Below are 18,483 nucleotides of genomic sequence, written 5' to 3'. Positions count from 1 at the left end.
AGTTGCATTACTGAGTCTGTGGAGATGCCATAGCACATGAAGTGAGAATTTCTGAGCATCCTAATAAGCCCACGCATGCCAGCAGACCCAATTCAGGTGGGAGACTCCCGATTCTTGAAGCCAAAAGTGGCTTTTATTTAGCAGTCTGCCAAAATTGTCGCTGTTTAAACAGAAGTCAATGAGGAAAATACAGTCCCTAAATGTATTTTCAAAATCTCTCACTTTCCTGTTTTAATATGTTGAAATATATGTAAGGCTGTCATCAAATCCATTATCCCCAATCTATATCATAGATATGCGTGGATTCTCATTCACACAATCTGATGTTCTTGGGACTTCACTAATCTCCTTATTAGGTATTTAGCCTTCTCGTCTAAGGAAGTTGTTAACCACCATAATTATTGCCTTGAGACAAATATGAGTGTATATAAATAGTGAAAGGGCAATTACCAGCTTTTCACCCTCGACCGGGTGAGACCATTATGGCTGGTAGTAAATATCTCATTAACATCGTCCAACGCAGGCAAACAGATCATGCCTCGTTGTTTGTGTCAGCTTCTTACTCCGTTATTGAGCTAAGAATGCAGGCAAACTAAAGTGAACATAAGTATAAGGGTTCTACATTTAGGCATGCACACATCCTTCACAAAGTTTAATTTCCAATTTAAAGCGATTTTCTTTTTTTTCTCCATGGAGAAAATATTTCCCCATTGAGATACTCATGTCCTTGCATCACTGTCAGTTGCAGAGGTGTTCCCTCCGTGTTCGTATCCTGTATAGGGATTTACTTCTGGCCTTAAGTGTACTAAGGGCCAGATTTATGCTGGCCTTGCGCCGTTCCAACGCCACATTAGCGTATTTTTTTTTACCCTAATGTGGTTTTGGTGGGGGAAAAATGCAGCACCATACTTACAAAGTGGCAGTGCTTGCATTGCACCACTTTGTAACCCCGTGCTCCACATTATGCTTGTGTCAGGCATAATGTATGCAAAAGGGGCGTTCCGGTGCTATGGGGCCAAAAAATGTTGCATGAGATTCCTTCACACCAATTATATCGGCATTTTTTAACGCCTGCTAATTGCAGGCGTTAAAAAAAAAGACTCCCATTGTTTACAATGGACCTCTGGGTGTTTTGTGGGATTAGCGTCATAATTGTTTCCGCTAATCCTGCAAAGCGGTGGACTAGTGTAAACAAATTATGACGCTAGTCACCCTAACTACTGCCACTGTGCGCCATATTTTAAATACAGTGCTACCATGGTGGTGTTACAGGGGGCGCTAAGGGGCGCAACAAAAGTGGCGCTGCACTAGGTGCAGGGCTACTTCTCATAAATCTGACCCTAAATCTCTAACGGTATTCATTAGGGAATGCGGCTGCCAAGGTTTTGTGAATAGTTACAAACTCAGAGATTTGTGGTTGTTCACCTATTTGGACTAGGGCTAACTGTCTGGAACGCCCAATGAAGCAGGTTTACTCAAACCTAATATCACACCATAATAATGTAGAATTACGTTTCAGCAAATGCTTTTATATGTATACATTAGGGCTGGGTGAAATTGTATTTGACACTCATAGACATACAGTTCCTGCCTATTGGCTTACATGTAACTTGTGGAGTTTCGGGATTTTCTGTATGTACATCATAACGTAGTTTTTTTTCTCTCACAAGTGAACATTTGTATTTTAGTGCATACCTTGCTTAGCCTTTTCTTGAGAGTGATCTGAAACGGTATACAGACTTCACCATGTAGCCTTTACAGTAAGTAGCACACAGCCATTCAGCCCTTTTTTTGGTACTTTACCACATGGTATTGTACCATGCAGGTAAGTTTAAAAAACACAAAAAATACATATATACATATATGTGTGTGCGTGTGTGTATATATATATATACACACCCATATATATCAATCAATCAATCAAGGACTTATAGTGTGCACTAATCACCCGTTAGGGTCTCAAGGCGCTGGGGGGGGAGATACTGGTCGTAGAGCCATGTCTTGAGGCATTTCCTGAATGTCAAGAGGTCTAGGGTCTGGCAAAGGTGGAGCGGTAGGGAGTTCCAGGTCTTGAAGGCTAGGTGAGAGAAGGATCTTCCTCCGGCAGTGGTGCGGCTGATGCGGGGGATGGAGGCGAGGGCGAGGCTGGCGGAGCGAAGATTGCGGGTGGGAGTGTGGAAGGTGAGTCTGTTGTTGAGGTAGGCTGGGCCTGTGTTGTGGAGGGCCTTGTGTGCATGGATGAGGAGTTTGAAGGTGATCCTCTTTGATACTGGTAGCCAGTGAAGGTCTCTGAGGTGGGGGGAAATGTGGTCACGGCGTGGGATGTCCAGAATGAGGCGGACTGAGGCATTCTGGATTCTTTGCAGTTTTGTTAGGAGTTTGGCTGTTATTCCTGCATATAGGGCATTTCTGTAGTCCAATCGGCTGCTGACCAGGGTGTGGGTGACAGTTTTCCTGGATTCGACGGGAATCCACTTGAAGATTTTGCGGAGCATGCAGATAGTGTTGTAGCAGGAAGAGGAGATGGCACTGACCTGCTGAGTCATGCTGAGTGTGGAGTCCAAGATAAAGCCTAGGTTGGGTGCGTGGGTGGTGGGTGAGGGCGCGGTTCCTAGGGAGGTGGGCCACCAGGAGTCATTCCAAGTTGAGGGGTTGGTGCCAAAGATGAGGATTTCTGTCTTGTCTGTGTTTAACTTGAGGTGGCTTGATTCCATCCAGCTGGCGATGGCGTGAAGTCCGTTGTGGAGGTTGTTGTTTGCAGTTGTAGGGTCTTTCGAGAGGGAGAGGATGAGCTGAGTGTCATCTGCGTAGGAAACTATGTTGATGTGGTGGGTTCGTGCGATGTTGGAGAGGGGGGCCATGTAAACGTTGAAGAGCGTGGGGCTGAGCGAAGATCCTTGGGCAACGCCACCGATGATTCTGGAGGCTTCTAACAGGAACGGTGGGAGGCGGACTCTCTGGGTTCTGCCTGAGAGAAATGACGAGATCCAGTTCAGTGCCTTGTTGCGGATTCCAGCGTTGTGGAGGTGTGTGCAGAGAGTGTGATGACATACCGTGTCGAAAGCTGTGGAGAGGTCCAGGAGGATGAGTGCTGCTGTTTCTCCTTCATCGAGCATGGTCCTAATGTCGTCTGTGGCAGCAATGAGTGCAGTCTCAGTGCTGTGGTTTCTGCTGAATCCGGATTGGGAGGTGTCCAATACCTTGCTGTCTTCCAGGTACCGGGATAGTTGGCTGTTTACAATTTTGATGATGACCTTGGCTGGGAAGGGGAGGAGGGAGATCGTCCGGTAGCTCTTGGGGTCGTCTGGGTCTGCCTTTGGTTTCTTTAGCAGGGCATTGATTTCTGCGTGCTTCCATCTTTCTGGGAAGGTGGCTGACTCGAAGGAGCTGTTGATGGTTTTGCAGAGGTGGGGGGAGATGATGATGTGTGCCTTATTAAAGATATGGTGTGGGCAGGGGTCCGATGGTGATCGGGAGTGGATGGAGGCCAGGGTGGTGGCGGTGTCCTCTATGTTGACGGGGGTCCAGGTGTGGAGGAGGTGGGTGTTTCTTGGAGCGTTGGGTTCTTGGGTGTTTGTAGTCAGCTGGTGGGTCTGGGGTTTGAAGCTATTGTGGATTTCTTCTATCTTTCGACGGAAGTGGGTTGCCAGTGAGTTGCAGAACTCCTGTGATGGCTGGGGTTCATTGGAGCAGGTCCTGGGGATGAAGAGCTCATTGACGATGCTGAAGAGCTCTTTACTGTTGTAAGCGTTGGTGTTGATGCGGTTTTTGAAGTGGGTCCTTTTGGTGGTGCGGATCAGTTGGTGATGTTTGTGTAGGGCATCCTTGAAAACGATGTGGTTGGAGTTGGTAGGGTCAAGGTGCCAGGTTCTTTCCATTCTGCAACATTGCCGTTTGGATTCCTGTAGTTCTGGGGTGAACCAGCTGGCCTTGATTCTGTGGGAGGTGTTTTTTTTTTTTTTGGAGCTGTGCAAGGGTGTTGGCACAATCTTCTATCCAGCGATGCAGGTTGGTGGTGGCTATGTTGATGTCCGGGGTCCCAGGGGGTGGGGCCCGGGCGAGAGTGGAGATCAGTTGATCCGTTTATATTTTGCTCCAGTTTTGTCAGGGGGTTGTGTGCGGTGGTGGTGAGTGACTGGTTTTTGGTAGGAGAAGTGGATGCAGCGGTGGTCTGTCCAACTGAGTTCGGTGGTGTGGCTGAAAGAGACGTGGTTGCTGGCTGAGAAGATGGAGTCGAGTGTTTGGCCATCGGAGTGGGTGGGTGTAGTGACGAGTTGCTTGAGGCCGAAGTTGGCGAGGTTGTCGATTAGGTTGCTGGTGTTGATATTGTTGTTATTTTCTAGGTGGAAGTTTAGGTCACCAAGGAGGATGTAGTCTGTTGAGACGAGGGCTTGGGAGCTGATGGCGTCAGCGATGTCGTTGCAGAACTGCGGTCTAGGTCCAGGGGGGTCTGTAGACCAGTGTTCCTCTGAGTGTGTTGTTGGCGTTGATGTGGATTTTGAAGTGGAGGTGCTCTGCGGAGTTGATGGTGTCGTGGGAGTTGGTGGAGACTCTTAGGGTGTTTTTGTGGACTATGGCGATTCTTCCTCCTGGTCTGTTGATTCAGTCTCTTCTGGTGATCTTGTAGTTTTCTGGTATGGCTAGGGCTACGTCTGGTTCTGAGTCCGAATTCATCCAGGTTTTGGTGAGGAATGCGACGTTGGGCGAGTATGTGGTTAGGAGGTCCCAGAGTTCAATTGCATGTTTGTGGACGGAGCGGGTGTTAAGTAGGATGCATCTTAGGCTGTTGTCTGTTTTGATTTGGAGTTTGGAGGTTAGGTTGCAGGTGAAATTGCAAGCTTTGCAGGAGAAGGGTCCTTTGGTGCGCGTCGGTGTGGACTGGAAGCAGATGGAGGAATGTCCTGGATTAAGGGCGTGGAGTTCGTTGGCAGTGTAAAGGTGTTTGATGGCGCGGGAGGTGTGTTGACCAGGGGGCCTGGCATTGGGCGCGGTCTTGGTGTGGACGGGCGCGGACGGGCTTGCCTTTGGCGCACCTTCGGTGCGCCAGCGGCGCGCCGGCTGCACGCGTCCGCGCTGCAGCTGGCATAAGAGGGGAGGTGGGAGGGAGTGGCAGCTGGGAGGAGGGAGGGAAACCTCCAATAGTAGTGCGGGGGCAGGGGCAGCAGGAGTCAGGAGCGGGAAGAGCTCCGAGGAGGAGGGAGGGGGGCGGGGCCTTCCGGGAGAGGAGAAGCCAAGAAGCCCAAACAAGCCCAAACAAGCCCAGACAAGCTCAAAACAATGGCAGCACTTACCGGAGCACTGGTGAGGAGGAAACGACCTGCCAGCAAGGATGCAGGGTCAGATGTCGTTCTGTATTTGCATGTGTGTATATATCTATATATACCTATATATATATTTACAAAGATATAAGTGATTGTATTAATTTAATTAATCTGTTTAAAATTGCAAATTGTGGGGTTCTGAGACATATATAATTCAATATTTTTACGAGTGGTAGGAGAGTTATTGTTTATAATGTTGTAATTTTATTTTATAAAGTCGTGTTGCTTGTTTGAATCGTTTTTATGGACACAGGTCCCAGTATGCACCTATGGTGTAATAGCACTTAATTACTATAAAAGTGAGAATTGTAACAGGACTTCGTAACTTGAAAAAGACCGTTTGGTCAAAACACGTTGTTTACAGCCTTGAAATAAACACCAAATATTGGTATGTTGATGGAGTGCATTGACAAGCGTTTTTGTACAAAATTGAATTGAGGGTTCAGCTTGCCCTCGGCAGATGCACCGGTAACGGGAGCGCGGTGCTGCTGAAACTAGACGCTTTGCTTTGGACAATATAAAGATATATATATATATATATATATAGGTATATAGGTTTTTGGGCGGCGCACTCCACTGTCAATAAAAATTATTGAGGAGGTGGTAGGACCCTAAAACATAGACGACTGGAAAGCAGATAAATCATTCTGCTTTGTACTAAAATACCATATGGATTAAATATGAACGAAGAATTATATGTTCATTTATGATTTATTGTTGTTGAAGAAAGTTTTGAGGGTATATTTTATCAGATATAGATAGAGAAGAATTGAGGTTAAAAAAATTGGGCTGATATTGTGGCACTTAGCCTATATTTGAGATAATCGTTATATTGGAGCTTAAACATGTTAGTGATGAAACTATTTGGATGTAACAGTGTATTATTTAATGTGATAGCAAGTTCAGGTAATTACTATGGTCAAGAGAAACATCAATTAATAGAAATTTTGGATACAGATAATATATAATAATAAGTCCTTGAGCAGAATGTTATGCCCACATGAAATGATAAAATGTTTGTGTGACTAAACAATGCCCTCAATCAACTATAAACTTGATACATTATGGAACATATGGATTGACATAAATGGTGGACTGACAATGAGGGGTTAAAAAGCATTGGTAGAAATAACCAGAAAGGAATTAAGTGTATATGCTTTTTTGGAAGGTAACATTTGATGGTTTTAATTTTTTTAGATTTGTTTAACTACAATATCCAGAATGCATCGTAATGGTTGGGATGGATATTGAGGATAAAAGGGGTAAGAAAGGAAGGACTCATTTACCGTGAGCAAGACTCCTTGAAAGTCAAAACGCCTAGGTGGCTGTTGCTTGCAATAAATACACGTTAATTTTGGACTTTATGGAGGGCGGTGAAATGCTTTGTTTTACAATATATATATATATATATATATATATATATATACTTCCATGCTTCCTTTTCTCACACACACACAAAATCTCAATCTGAATAGGCTGCAAGGTGTGGCTTAGAGATTGGGCGCCTTATTTAAATTCCTCTAAACATGCATCAATAATGTAAGAATGAAAATAAAATATTGCAATTATTGACGTCTTATCATTGAAATAAACATGGAACTAATGATAAGCACCGGCTAATGAATCAACCATTCACAAAATAATTTAATTACAAGTTGTTATAATTAATACAATTGTGCATGCTAGCTACCCGCTTTTTGACGTGTCTATCACATGTCAGAAAGCAGTCTGAAGTTATTATCTTGATGCAGAGATTACGTGTAAAGCTGTTGAATATGCATATACTAGTATGTACAAAGCAGCTGTGCATTACATCAATTGAGCATCAGGTGCACATAGTAAGTAAAAATTAATACACAGGCTTAGGTACTGCCCAATTTCTGGGCCACAGTTGCCAGTGGAGGGCACCGTGGAGAGATGGACACAGTCCAGTCTCTCCACAGGAAGCTTCGGGCCGGAAGGAGATGGCCAGAGGCGGGATAGGCTGGGGGGGAGGAAGGGGTGGGAGTGAATGGGGGGTATAAGGAGGGGGCGGAAACGGAGATTGGCCTCTTTTGCAGCTTGTCGCGCTGCTGTTAGGATTGGCCGATCCCTGGGGTGAAAAAGGTATTTTGGGACAGGGAATGGCCTCAGTGCATGACGCGGCGGCCGTATGGGCCACGATTTGCATTTTAGGCGAAGCCGGCCATAGCGACGTCCTCAGGCCAGGCCTGGGTTGGGATGCAGTGCGCGGCGCGCGCTGCTACACATGGCATTGCGCCGGCAGTTGCCGTCTGTCACCTGCCTACAACGGGGAGGAGGAGGAAGTCCATGGGAGCGGGCCGCTGCAGGTCCGCCCCGGGGCAAAATATGGCGATTGGGGCAGTGGGGGAGCCTGAAGAGGAGCAAAGGCAGGTGGGAGAAGGGCAGACAGAGGAGGCAGCTGGGGGGGCGCCTGGGCCCAGTGCCCAGGGCCTGCTCCCCCTGGCAAAACAGCACTGGTGAGGGGCAGGGGCATGTCGAGCCTACAAGCCTGGAGTTGCCTCTGGATCTTTTGATGGCTGGCCGGCCTAGCAAGGCTGGCAAGAAGGGGACGACTTGGGGGTCGGGGGGCAAAGGAAAGGATAGATTCGCAAGGCCCAAGTGCATTTTGGAGGTTTTGCATGGTTGAGTTATGATGAGGGGTTCCTGGCTAGAGTGAGTGTTAATCCTGAGAAGCCATGGGGGGCCCTGGATTCATAGCTATGGATGCAGTGGATGGCTTCTTCGCAAGCTGCTGCATCCACCCATGCAGCTAGTGGCCTTCCGGTGGTCTATAGGACTTTTCAGCAGCATCCTGCTCAGGCCGGGCGGGCCAGGTACCAAGAGCACCATTGCCTAACTTAGGAGCATGCTGGAACTTCAACAAGGGGTTTTCCTGTAGGCACCCTTGCAAATTTAAGCATGAATGTTCCAAATGTGGGGGGAGACATCCAGTCACACAATGTTTTTCATTGGCCAGTCCGGCAGAGCAGTGGAGATCTTCCAGAGGGAGAGAAGGCCATGGCATTCGTGGGCCAAAGGGCACCTGCTCCAATTAAATTGGATAGGTTCCTGCCCTGGTTGCACATGTACCCAGATACGGACATGGCGCGAATATTGGAATGGGTTTTCAGACAAGGTTTTCGAGTGGGGTACCAAGGGCCGCGGGTGAGGAAATGGGCAGAGAACTTATAGTCAGCATTAGCCATGCCGGACGTGGTAGTGACAAAACTGGCCAAGGAAGCGGCAGAGGGTAGGATTGCAGGCCCCTTTTACGGGTGGCCCATGGAAGATCTTATGGTATCTCCTTTGGGTATTGTCCCCAAGAAGGCAAAGGGGGAGTTTTGTGTGCTACACCATTCGTCATTGCCGGAAGGGGCATCAGACAAGGATTTTATTTCACCAGAGGATACTAAGCTGGTGCCTCTGTGGATGATGCTATCTGGCTCATAAGGGGATTCAGCAATGGTACAGAGTTGGCCAAGTGTGACATTAAGGCAGCTTTTCGGCTGCTCCCTATTCACCCTGAGGATTTCTCCTTGCTGGGAATGCAGTTGGGAGGGGCTAGTTATATGGACAGGGTGTTGCCCTTGAGGTGCGTAACTTCTTGTGCATTGTTTGAAACTTTCAGTACCTTCTTCAGTGGGTTTTTGTGCAGGTGAGTGGGCATCGGACGGCGTCACACTATTTGGATGACTTTCTTTTTGTAGGGGCACCACTCTTTCAAGCACAAAGTACCTGGTTTGGAGAGGAAAATCTCTGCAGAGGGCCGCAGAGGAGGAGATGCTTGGAAAAATGGTGTGTGCATCGGTTTCGCCCCTTCACACACAGACTTGCGTCATTATTTTCCACGCGGGGAGACGTGCGTCGTTTTCCAGGAAGAAAAATGATGTGTGTGTCGGTTTCGCCCCTTCACACACTGACTTGCGTCGCTATTTTTCACTCGGGGAAGACGTGCGTCATTTTCTGGCACGCGGACCGTCTCCTTCTGTGGGTCGCGGGATTACCAGATGTCCCAGGCTCTGTGCGTGGAATCCTAGGCTTGTTATCCGGCTGCGCGTCATTCCGGTGGGCTGTGCGGGGAATTTTCTTCCTCACGGTAGGCGTCGCATCAATTTCCACTCTGGAAGCCGGGCTGCATTGTCCAGGCGGGCCGTGCGTCGAAGTTCCGGTCGCACCGCAGGCGTCGCGTCGAGCGGCGTATTTCCGGATCTTTGTGCGGTGAACTATTGACCGCGGAGCAAGCTGTGCATCAAATTTTGTGGCGCACAAGGAGTCCACTTGAAAAAGAGAAGTCTTTTTGGTCCTGAGACTTCAGGGAACAGGAGGCAAGCTCTATCCAAGCCCTTGGAGAGCACTTCTGCAGCAAGACAAGAGTTTAGCAAGGCAGCAGGCCAACAGCAAGGCAGCAGTCCTTTGTAGAAAGCAGTCAGGTGAGTCCTTTGAGCAGCCAGGCAGTTCTCCTTGGCAGGATGCAGGTTCTGGTTCAGGTTTCTTCTCCAGCAAGTGTCTCTGGTGGTAGGGTAGAGGCCCTGTTTTATACTAAAATGTGCCTTTGAAGTGGGGGTGACTTCAAAGAGTCGCTAAGAAGTGCACCAGGTCCTCTTTCAGTTCAATCCTGTCTGCCAGGGTTCCAGTAGGGGGTGTGTCAGTCCTTTGTGTGAGGGCAGGACCTCCACCCTCCCAGCCCAGGAAGACCCATTCAAAATGAAGATGTGTGCAAGTGAGGCTGAGTACCCTGTGTTTGGGGTGTGTCTGAGTGAATGCACAAGGAGCTGTCAACTAAACCTAGCCAGACGTGTATTTTAAGGCACAGAAAGATTTGAGTGCAAAGAAATGCTCACTTTCTAAAAGTGGCATTCTAGAATAGTAATATTAAATCCAACTTCACCAGTCAGCAGGATTTTGTATTACCATTCTGGCCATACCAAATATGACCTTCCTGCTCCTTTCAGATCAGCAGCTACCACTTCAATACAGTAATGTATGAGGGCAGCCCCAATGTTAGCCTATGAAGGGAGCAGGCCTCACAGTAGTGTAAAAACGAATTTAGGAGTTTTACACTACCAGGACATGCAAACTACACAGGTACATGTCCTGCCTTTTACCCACACAGCACCCTGCTCTAGGGGTTACCTAGGGCACACATTAGTTGTGACATATGTAGAAAAAGGGGAGTTTTAGGCTTGGCAAGTACTTTTAAATGCCAAGTCGAAGTGGCAGTGAAACTGCACACACAGGCCTTGCAATGGCAGGCCTGAGACAAGGTAAAGGGGCTACTTACGTGGGTGGCACAACCAGTGCTGCAGGCCCACTAGTATCATTTAATCTACAGGCCCTAGGCACATATAGTGAATTCTACTAGGGTCTTACAAGTAAATCAAATAGCCAATCATGGATAAACCAATCAACAGTACAATTTACACAAAGAGCATATGCACTTTAGCACTGGTTAGCAGTGGTAAAGTGCCCAGAGTTCAAATGGCAACAACAGCAGATCAGAAAAAATAGGAGGAAGGAGGCAAAAAGTTTGGGGATGACCCTGTGAAAAGGCCAGGTCCAACAAGGTTGAGATGGAGGATGGAGCTGCATGTGGCACAACAGCTCCTGGACTACCTTAATTTTGCATTCAGGGTAGTCCGGGGAGGTAGGACCTTTGGTAGACGCATGGGGCTGGTGATGTCTGGAGCAACCCTTCCTCATCAAAGGATTTGGCTGACGGCAGGTTTGAGGAAAGACATCAGGGTGTGGGAACTTTTCCTGTCTGAGTTTGATGGGGTCTCCATGGCTTTTCGGGATGAGGACACAGTGTAGCAGGTGCAGATTTTTTCTAACGCAGCAGGGGCCTCTGGTTTTGGCCTTTTTTGGGATGGTCGGTGGTGTGCGGAACTTTGGCCAGCACATTGGTTGAACAAGGGCAGGAGTATGCGTTCCTGGAGTTCTTCCCACTTTTGCTGGCCTTGGTGGTCTGGGGTGACGACCTGGCAAACAGGTCCATAATATTTCATGTTGACAAAATGACAGTGGTTGAACTAGTGAATAGGCAGAGGGCCAGGGATCGTAGGGTACTTCGCCTTTTGCGAAGGTTCATGCTGCGCTGTTTGTCTTTTGAACTTCATATTTAAGGCTGCACACATTTCTGGGGTCAACAATTATATTGCAGATTCCCTGTCTCGTTCGCAGTGGCAGAGTTTCCGCGCATTGGCACCGGGCGCAGAGGAGCACAAGACTGCGGTTCCAGCAGACATTTGGGAGTGGGGGGAGTAATGGTTATGGAACTGGTGGAGAAGTCGCTGGCTGAATCCACGCTGAGGAATTACCGTTTAGCATGGTTGGAATATCAGGATTTTGAGGCAAATGGTGATTGTTTCTAGTGGCAAGGGAGGGGTGTGCTTGAAGTACGAGTGGTGCATTGTGTGTTATTCCTGATTCACAAGGGTTTATCGCCAGCCACGATTGGGGGTAAGCTGGCGGGTGTGTCTTTCTATGGGAAGTTGATTTTTGGCAGGGACCCTGCAAAGGATGATATTTTGGCAAAAATGTTGAAAGGTTGGGGCAGGGTGCGATCAGGGTCAGGAAGGATGGCGCGTGAGGCTATTACATTTGAACTATTGGTACAACTGTTACAAGTGTTGCCAATCTGTTGTGTAGATGCGTGTGAAGTGGCACTTTTTTGTTTGTGTATGATATGGATGTTTTCTGGGGCATTCTGAGTGTCTGAGTGCTAGGCGTGGGTAAAGCTTGTGGAATTCGGAAGGATGACGTGCAAAGGCAGGGTGTGCGTTTGGGCATCTGGTTGAGGTGCTCGAAAATGGAGCAGTTGGGGAAGGGGAAGTGGATATGGTTGGATCGAGGGGGGAGGGGGAAGCATGTCCAGTGCAGGAGTGGGACTTTTTCCAGAAACACCTTTCGGAGCAGTCGGATGTGTTTTCTGTCACCTGGATGGGAAGAACCTTATGGCTTTCCAGTTGTTAGCTGTGATGAGAATGGCTTTGAGACGGGTTGAAAGGCAGCCGGGTAATTTTGGAACTCAGTTGTTCCAGATTGGCGCCGCTACTGAGGCAGCTCATTTGGGCTGGGATTGGAACTGAATCAGGCGCATTGGGAGATGGAGATCGAAGTGTTGGGAGAGATATGTCAGGGCTTGAGAGGGAGTGTTTTCAAGGACAGGACATATTTATGCGCTGATGGGGAGGGAGATTTTTGTCCTACACTGACATTTGTTTATCCTTCTAGGTTGTGTGTACGGCTCGGAGAAAGCAAAAATGGTGACTTGGCTGGTTGGACATTCGTTTATTCACTGGGCTGCAAAATATCCTGAAAAGCAAATTTATGGCAGTTCATTGGGACTTCCGAGTAGCAGACATGAGATGTTGTGGTGGGGGAAGAGCGGCATGAGGTAGGGCAGTTTGTTTCCTATTCCTATTTCCTATTCTAACTGCAAAGTTGCCGACATGGGGTTGTCCTGATGTTCTGGTATTGCACCTGGGTGAAAATGATTTGGTTCGATTATAGGAACTCACCCTACTGCAACACATGCAGAGGGATCTGGCATTACTGAAACACAACATGCATGGGACTTGTGTGTGGTATGGACAGAGTTTGTGCCCAGAAGGAAATGGAGAGGAGCTTTGAAGCATGGGGCATTTGAGCGGGCAAGGAGAAAGCTTAATCGGGTTATATGGGTGTTCTGTGGGACGCAGGACATCAAAGTGTTGACGCAATAAGTGATTAAAGAAAGTGAACAGGGACTTTTCAGGGATGATGGGGTACATTTGTCGGACATAGGAAACGCGCATTACAGAATGGAATTGTGTTTTTTGCTGACTAATTTGTGGGGGGAGAAGCTGTGGAGGACTGAGCCTGTCTGATTCTCGTGTTACATTGGGTTTGCTGGTGGGGCAACAAAATGCCAAAAGGCTTTCTGCTGGATGGCAGTAAATGGGGAGGGTGGAGGCTCAGATGCGGGCCTGGCCACCCTTAACAGGGGAAAAAGAAGCAAGTGAAGGATGACAGAGTAGGATGCCTGTTTTCAGGCAGGAGACAAATGCAAAAGGGTGATGTACGTGAGAGGGTGATGCATGTGAGAATGTAAAGGGGTCTTTGTACATAGGCCAAGATCAATATTCATCAATTTTTCAATACCCCAGAGATGCTCAGATGGTCTTGAGCACTCATGGTATAAACCGTAACTATCCCTAAAATCCCTTAGAAAATCCTTTTCAAATACATTAGCATATGGCAATACCTAAAAGATACTGGTACTGATGTATGACATAATATAATCAAAAGATGGGCTATGCGATTAACATTTCAGCCAGCCTTATATCCTAAAATGCTGCTACATATAGGTCATTTTTAAATTGACAAGTGCTATTCTAAAAAACATGCCATACTGAAGATTTAAATATCCTCAACTCTGAAATGATATGCTTCTATGTAATATCATAAGGTTGTATGTGCTACTACATCAATCATAGTTCAATTCATTTATATCTGCACTCAAGGGGTCATCAGGTCGAAAATAATTATTTTCTCTGTGGAAGTGGCCTATTAAATGCAACATAATCAACACTATTTCATTTGTCTATTTCTTCATATCCCCATCTAATACTGTTAGACTTTTCATCCTTGGCGTGGTCTCCCTTAGCTTCTTGCCTCTGTTTCCCAGGTTTCTGATGTGTGATGGACTCTGTTTTTGCTGTTTTTGTTACTCTGGGCACTTTACGACTGCTATAGTGTAAGTGCTCCTTTACAAAATGTGTATGTAATTGGCTTATCCATGATTGGCATATTTGATTTACTAGTAAGTCCTTAGTACAGTGCACTAGAGGTGCCCAGGACCTGTAAATCAAATGCTACTAGTGGGCCTGCAGCACTCGTTGTGCCACCCACATAAGTAGCTCTGTAATCATGTCTCGGACCTACCACTGCAGTGTCTGTGTGTGCAGATTTAACTGTAAATTCGACTTGGCAAGTGTAACCACTTGCCAAGCCTAAACCTTCCCTTTTCTTACATGTAAGACACCCCTAACGTAGGCCTTAGGTAGCCCCAAGGGCAGGGTGCAGTGTATGGTTAAGGTAGGACATATAGTAATGTGTTTTATATGTCTTGACAGTGAAATATTGATAAATTTGTTTTTCACTGTTGCAAGGCCTGTCCCTCTCATGGGGGCTACCTTTAAATCTGACTGTAGTAGTGTAGATTCCCTTTGGGAGTGGATAGACATTTAGAGTTTGGGGTCTCTGAGCTCACAATTCAAAAACACATCTTTTAGTAAAGTTGATTTTAAGATTGTGTGTTTGAAAATGCCACTTTTAGAAAGTGAGCATTTTCTTGATTATACCATTTCTGTGACTCTGCCTGTTTGTGGATTCCCTGTTTGGGTGAGTTTGACACTTGGGCTGGTTGCATCTCTAACTAGACAGTGAGACAAAGGGAGCTGGGGTGTAGTCTGCATTTCCTGATGAGCCATCTGTGCTAGGAGGGAGGGAAGGAGTGGTCACTCACATCTGAAAGGGCTGTGCCTGCCCTCACACAATGCAGTCTCCAACCCCCTGGTGAGTGTCTGGGGCCTGGCTTGGGCAAGGCAGGATTTCACAAACAAGAGAGACTTTGCTTTGAAGTAGGCCTACTTCAAAGGAGAAAATGGGTATAAGAATGGCACCCAAAACCACAGACTTTAGAACACATTTGGAAACCAAGAGGAACCACTGCTTGGAGAAGAGCTGAGGAAGAAGAGCTGCCCTGTCTGTGACTGTGCTTTGTGGAGGTATCCTGCAGTTGCTACTTCTGCCAGAGTAAGAGGACAAAGACTGGACTTTGTGTTGCCATCCTCCTTGTGAAGAACTCTCCAAGGGCTTGATTTAGTGCTTGCCTCCTGTTGTTTGAAGTCTCAGGGACAGCAAAGACTTCTCTCTGCCAGCACCTGGAGTCTCTGGAGAGACTCCTACTCTGCCAGGTGGTGCCCATCCACTTCCTGGGACCCTGAGAACATAAGGCAGCCCAACAGTGAGAAATCCACGCACCGACCGCCGTCCGGGGAAAAGATTGATGCACCACCAGCTTCGCAGCTGAAAATCGATGCTCACCTGCAACGCAACCGGAAGATTGACGCCTGGGGCTGGAGAAATTATCACAGCATCACTGACGGTGGCTGGTGAGATCGCAACCCAAGCTGCGTGGTTTTTGGATCATATTGTGGCTGGATTTCTGACGCAACCACCACTAGGCGTGTAAAAACGTCACACGCTGATCCGACTAAAGGAGAAACTACACAACGTCTCGCTCCTGAGTGAAATTGACGCATCGCAAGGCCTTTTTGACACACACTCGCCCATGTGGGGTTATTTTTGACGTGCCCAAGGTAAATTTTCACACTAACAGCATTAGTGTGTGTTTAAAACTACATGAAGACTCTTTTTGCTTTTTAATTGATAACTTGACTTGTGTAATGTGGATTTTTGTCGTATTGGTCTCGTTTTGTTTAGATAAACATTTTCTATTTTTCTAAACCTGTGTTGTGTCATTTTGTAGTGTTTTCATTAAGTTACTGTCTGTGTTGGTACAAATACTTTACACCTTGCACTCTGAAGTGAAGCCTACTGCTCGTGCCAAGCTGCCAAGGGGGTAAGCAGGGGTTAGCTGAGGGTGATTCTCTTTTACCCTGACTAGAGTGAGGGTCCTTGCTTGAACAGGGGGCAACCTGACTGCCAACCAAAGACCCCATTTCTAACATTGGTGATCAGCGGTTGGGATTGGACTTTTATTTGTACTTGACATTCAGTAATTAAGTGTGCACTACTGTTTTGAGTGCAGACCACTACCTGACCACATACTGCGTGTCTTGTGATTTTTGCTTTTTCTCTGTTGCTTGGATTTTTCCCTACATCCATTTTTGTGGTAATCTTTGATTGACTTCTGAACTTCATTTGGGAACATGTTTTCTGCCTTTTGGAATTTTGCACTTTTGTTGACTTTTCATCATGTCCCAATCTGGAGATGCATCAGTTGGAGCTGCTTTTGACCTGGAGAAATTGGAAAGCTATACAAAGGCTCAGTTAAAGCAGTTCTGTAAAAGTTTTGACTGTCCCATTAAGAGCTCATCCAAGAAGGAGTAGCTGCAAAAGGCGCTGAGGGCCTGGGTGACAGCCAAAAGCACTGAAGGGCACCCAGAAGAAGAGGAGGATGAGGAGGAAGGGCAGTCCATACACAATGATATCGTGGGTGGGCCTGTTATACCCAGGAAGAGGGTCTCCAGGGCAGGTAGCAGTGTTTCATCTAAGGGTCTTACCCCTGAAGAATTGCAGGCAGACAGGCAGAGAGGGAGCACCAGAGGGAGTTGAAGAAAATAAGGATGGCTACTGAGGAGAAAAAGTTGTTGTTGGCTAATGAGTTCAGGTTGAGGGAGCTGGATCAGAGGAGCCAGTCCAGTAGGGATGGTGGCAGCCACATCGAAGTGCAGCCTGAAAGGAGGGTGCACATCCCTAAAGATCTTGTGAAGGATTATAAAAGGGAGGACAACATATACTTGTGGTTCAAGAGGTATGAGTCTGCTCTCCATATGAATCTGGTCCCTGAAGCTCATTGGGGGGTGGTTCTGTGGAAGCACTTTGAGGTAGAGGGGAAGGATACACTGACAGCCTTAGGGGATGCTCATAATCTCACCTACACTATCATGAAGGATGCCCTACTCACAAGGTATGGTCTCACCCCTCAGCAGTATAAGGATACGTTTAGGTCTTATAAGAAGAAGGAATCCCCAACATGGTTGGAATGTGTTGATTCTTATTGCAGGTCACTGGATGGTTGGGTGAAGGGCAGTAATGTAATTACGTGTGAGGGGCTTTACAATCTGATTGCTTGGGAGCACTTGTACAGTTTATGCTTTTCAGAGCTGTGCCAGCACCTGGTTGACAGCAAGCTGACTGATCCCAGGAAGCTTGTGCAGGAAGCAGACTGCTGGGAGAGCACCAGGGTCCAAAAGAGGTATGGGGAGATCACGCCAAGGGTGGGCAGGGTCCCTCTAGAAGAAAGGGGGGTAAGGGTAAATAAGGGGGAGTTCTCTAAAGGGCCCCAAACTGATTCCCAGGGTGAGGATTCCCAACCCCCCAGTGGGAAGAAGCCATGGTTCTCCAAAGGGAAACAAGTGGCAGGTGGTCCCTGTGATAGTGTACCAAGATAGGCACTGGAATGGAAGTACCCCAGGGGCACTTCCCAAAGCAAGGATGCTGAGACAGAAGAGGCAGAACTGCAGTGGAGCGGAAGCCACCAGGAAAATGCGGAAATGGTGGGGTTTTGAAACCCCATACGTAATGGCAAAAGGTGCCCGGCAAGAGAGGAAGAGGACGGAAGAGCAGTGGCTTGTGGAGACAAACAAGTGCAGGACATGGACAAAACCCTGGATGCTCGAAAAGCAGGAAGACCGGAGGAGGACATTGGCGCAGAGTTTTCATTCGTTAAAGGAGGGAGAAGACGTGCAGAGGCCGGCCACGTTCTTGGAAGAACGTGACCAGTTCAGGTACGGAAATCAGCATCAATGGGGAGGAGGGCTAGAGAGAAAAGAGGGAGGGAGAAGAAGCACAAATGGTCACAAAACAATATTTTAGCACTGGGTACGTTAAAATAGAAGGCATCATCAAAAATCACAGCAAGTAAGAAGGGCACAGGGAAGGAGGGGAAAAGACAGGGAAAGAGTCTTCTTTATGAATAAATAAAGACAACAAACAAGGAGGCAGAAAAAGAACAGACAGCAGAGAAAGAAAAGAGCTATATCAAAACATAACCTAGAGCAGGAAAGTTAAGAAAGAGACCTCAAGCTAAAAAGAAGAGCAAGAAAAGATTTCTAAAACCTACCAGAAAAGATAGCAGGGGGACAGGAGAAACAGGGAAGGAAGAAGAGAGAGATACAGGAAAGGAAAAGAGGACAGTAAAAAAAAAGAAGATGAAAAGGGAAAGAAAAGATGAGAAGATAAATGTACCTATTAAAACGGCTTCTTCTTTTCTTCTCCCATATAACCTTTGCTGCTGAACTCTGAGATGTCCACCTGAAATGAGAGGAAACAAAGAAGAAAAAATCAAGAACCAGGAAAGGACCCAGGAAGAGCTCCAGCCAATAGGTCATACAATAACAAAACTAACAAGAAAGAAAACAAAGCATGG

This window comes from Pleurodeles waltl, chromosome 4_1 (assembly GCF_031143425.1).
Source record: "Pleurodeles waltl isolate 20211129_DDA chromosome 4_1, aPleWal1.hap1.20221129, whole genome shotgun sequence".
NCBI lineage: Eukaryota > Metazoa > Chordata > Amphibia > Caudata > Salamandridae > Pleurodeles > Pleurodeles waltl.
Note: the sequence above shows the minus strand (reverse complement) of the source record.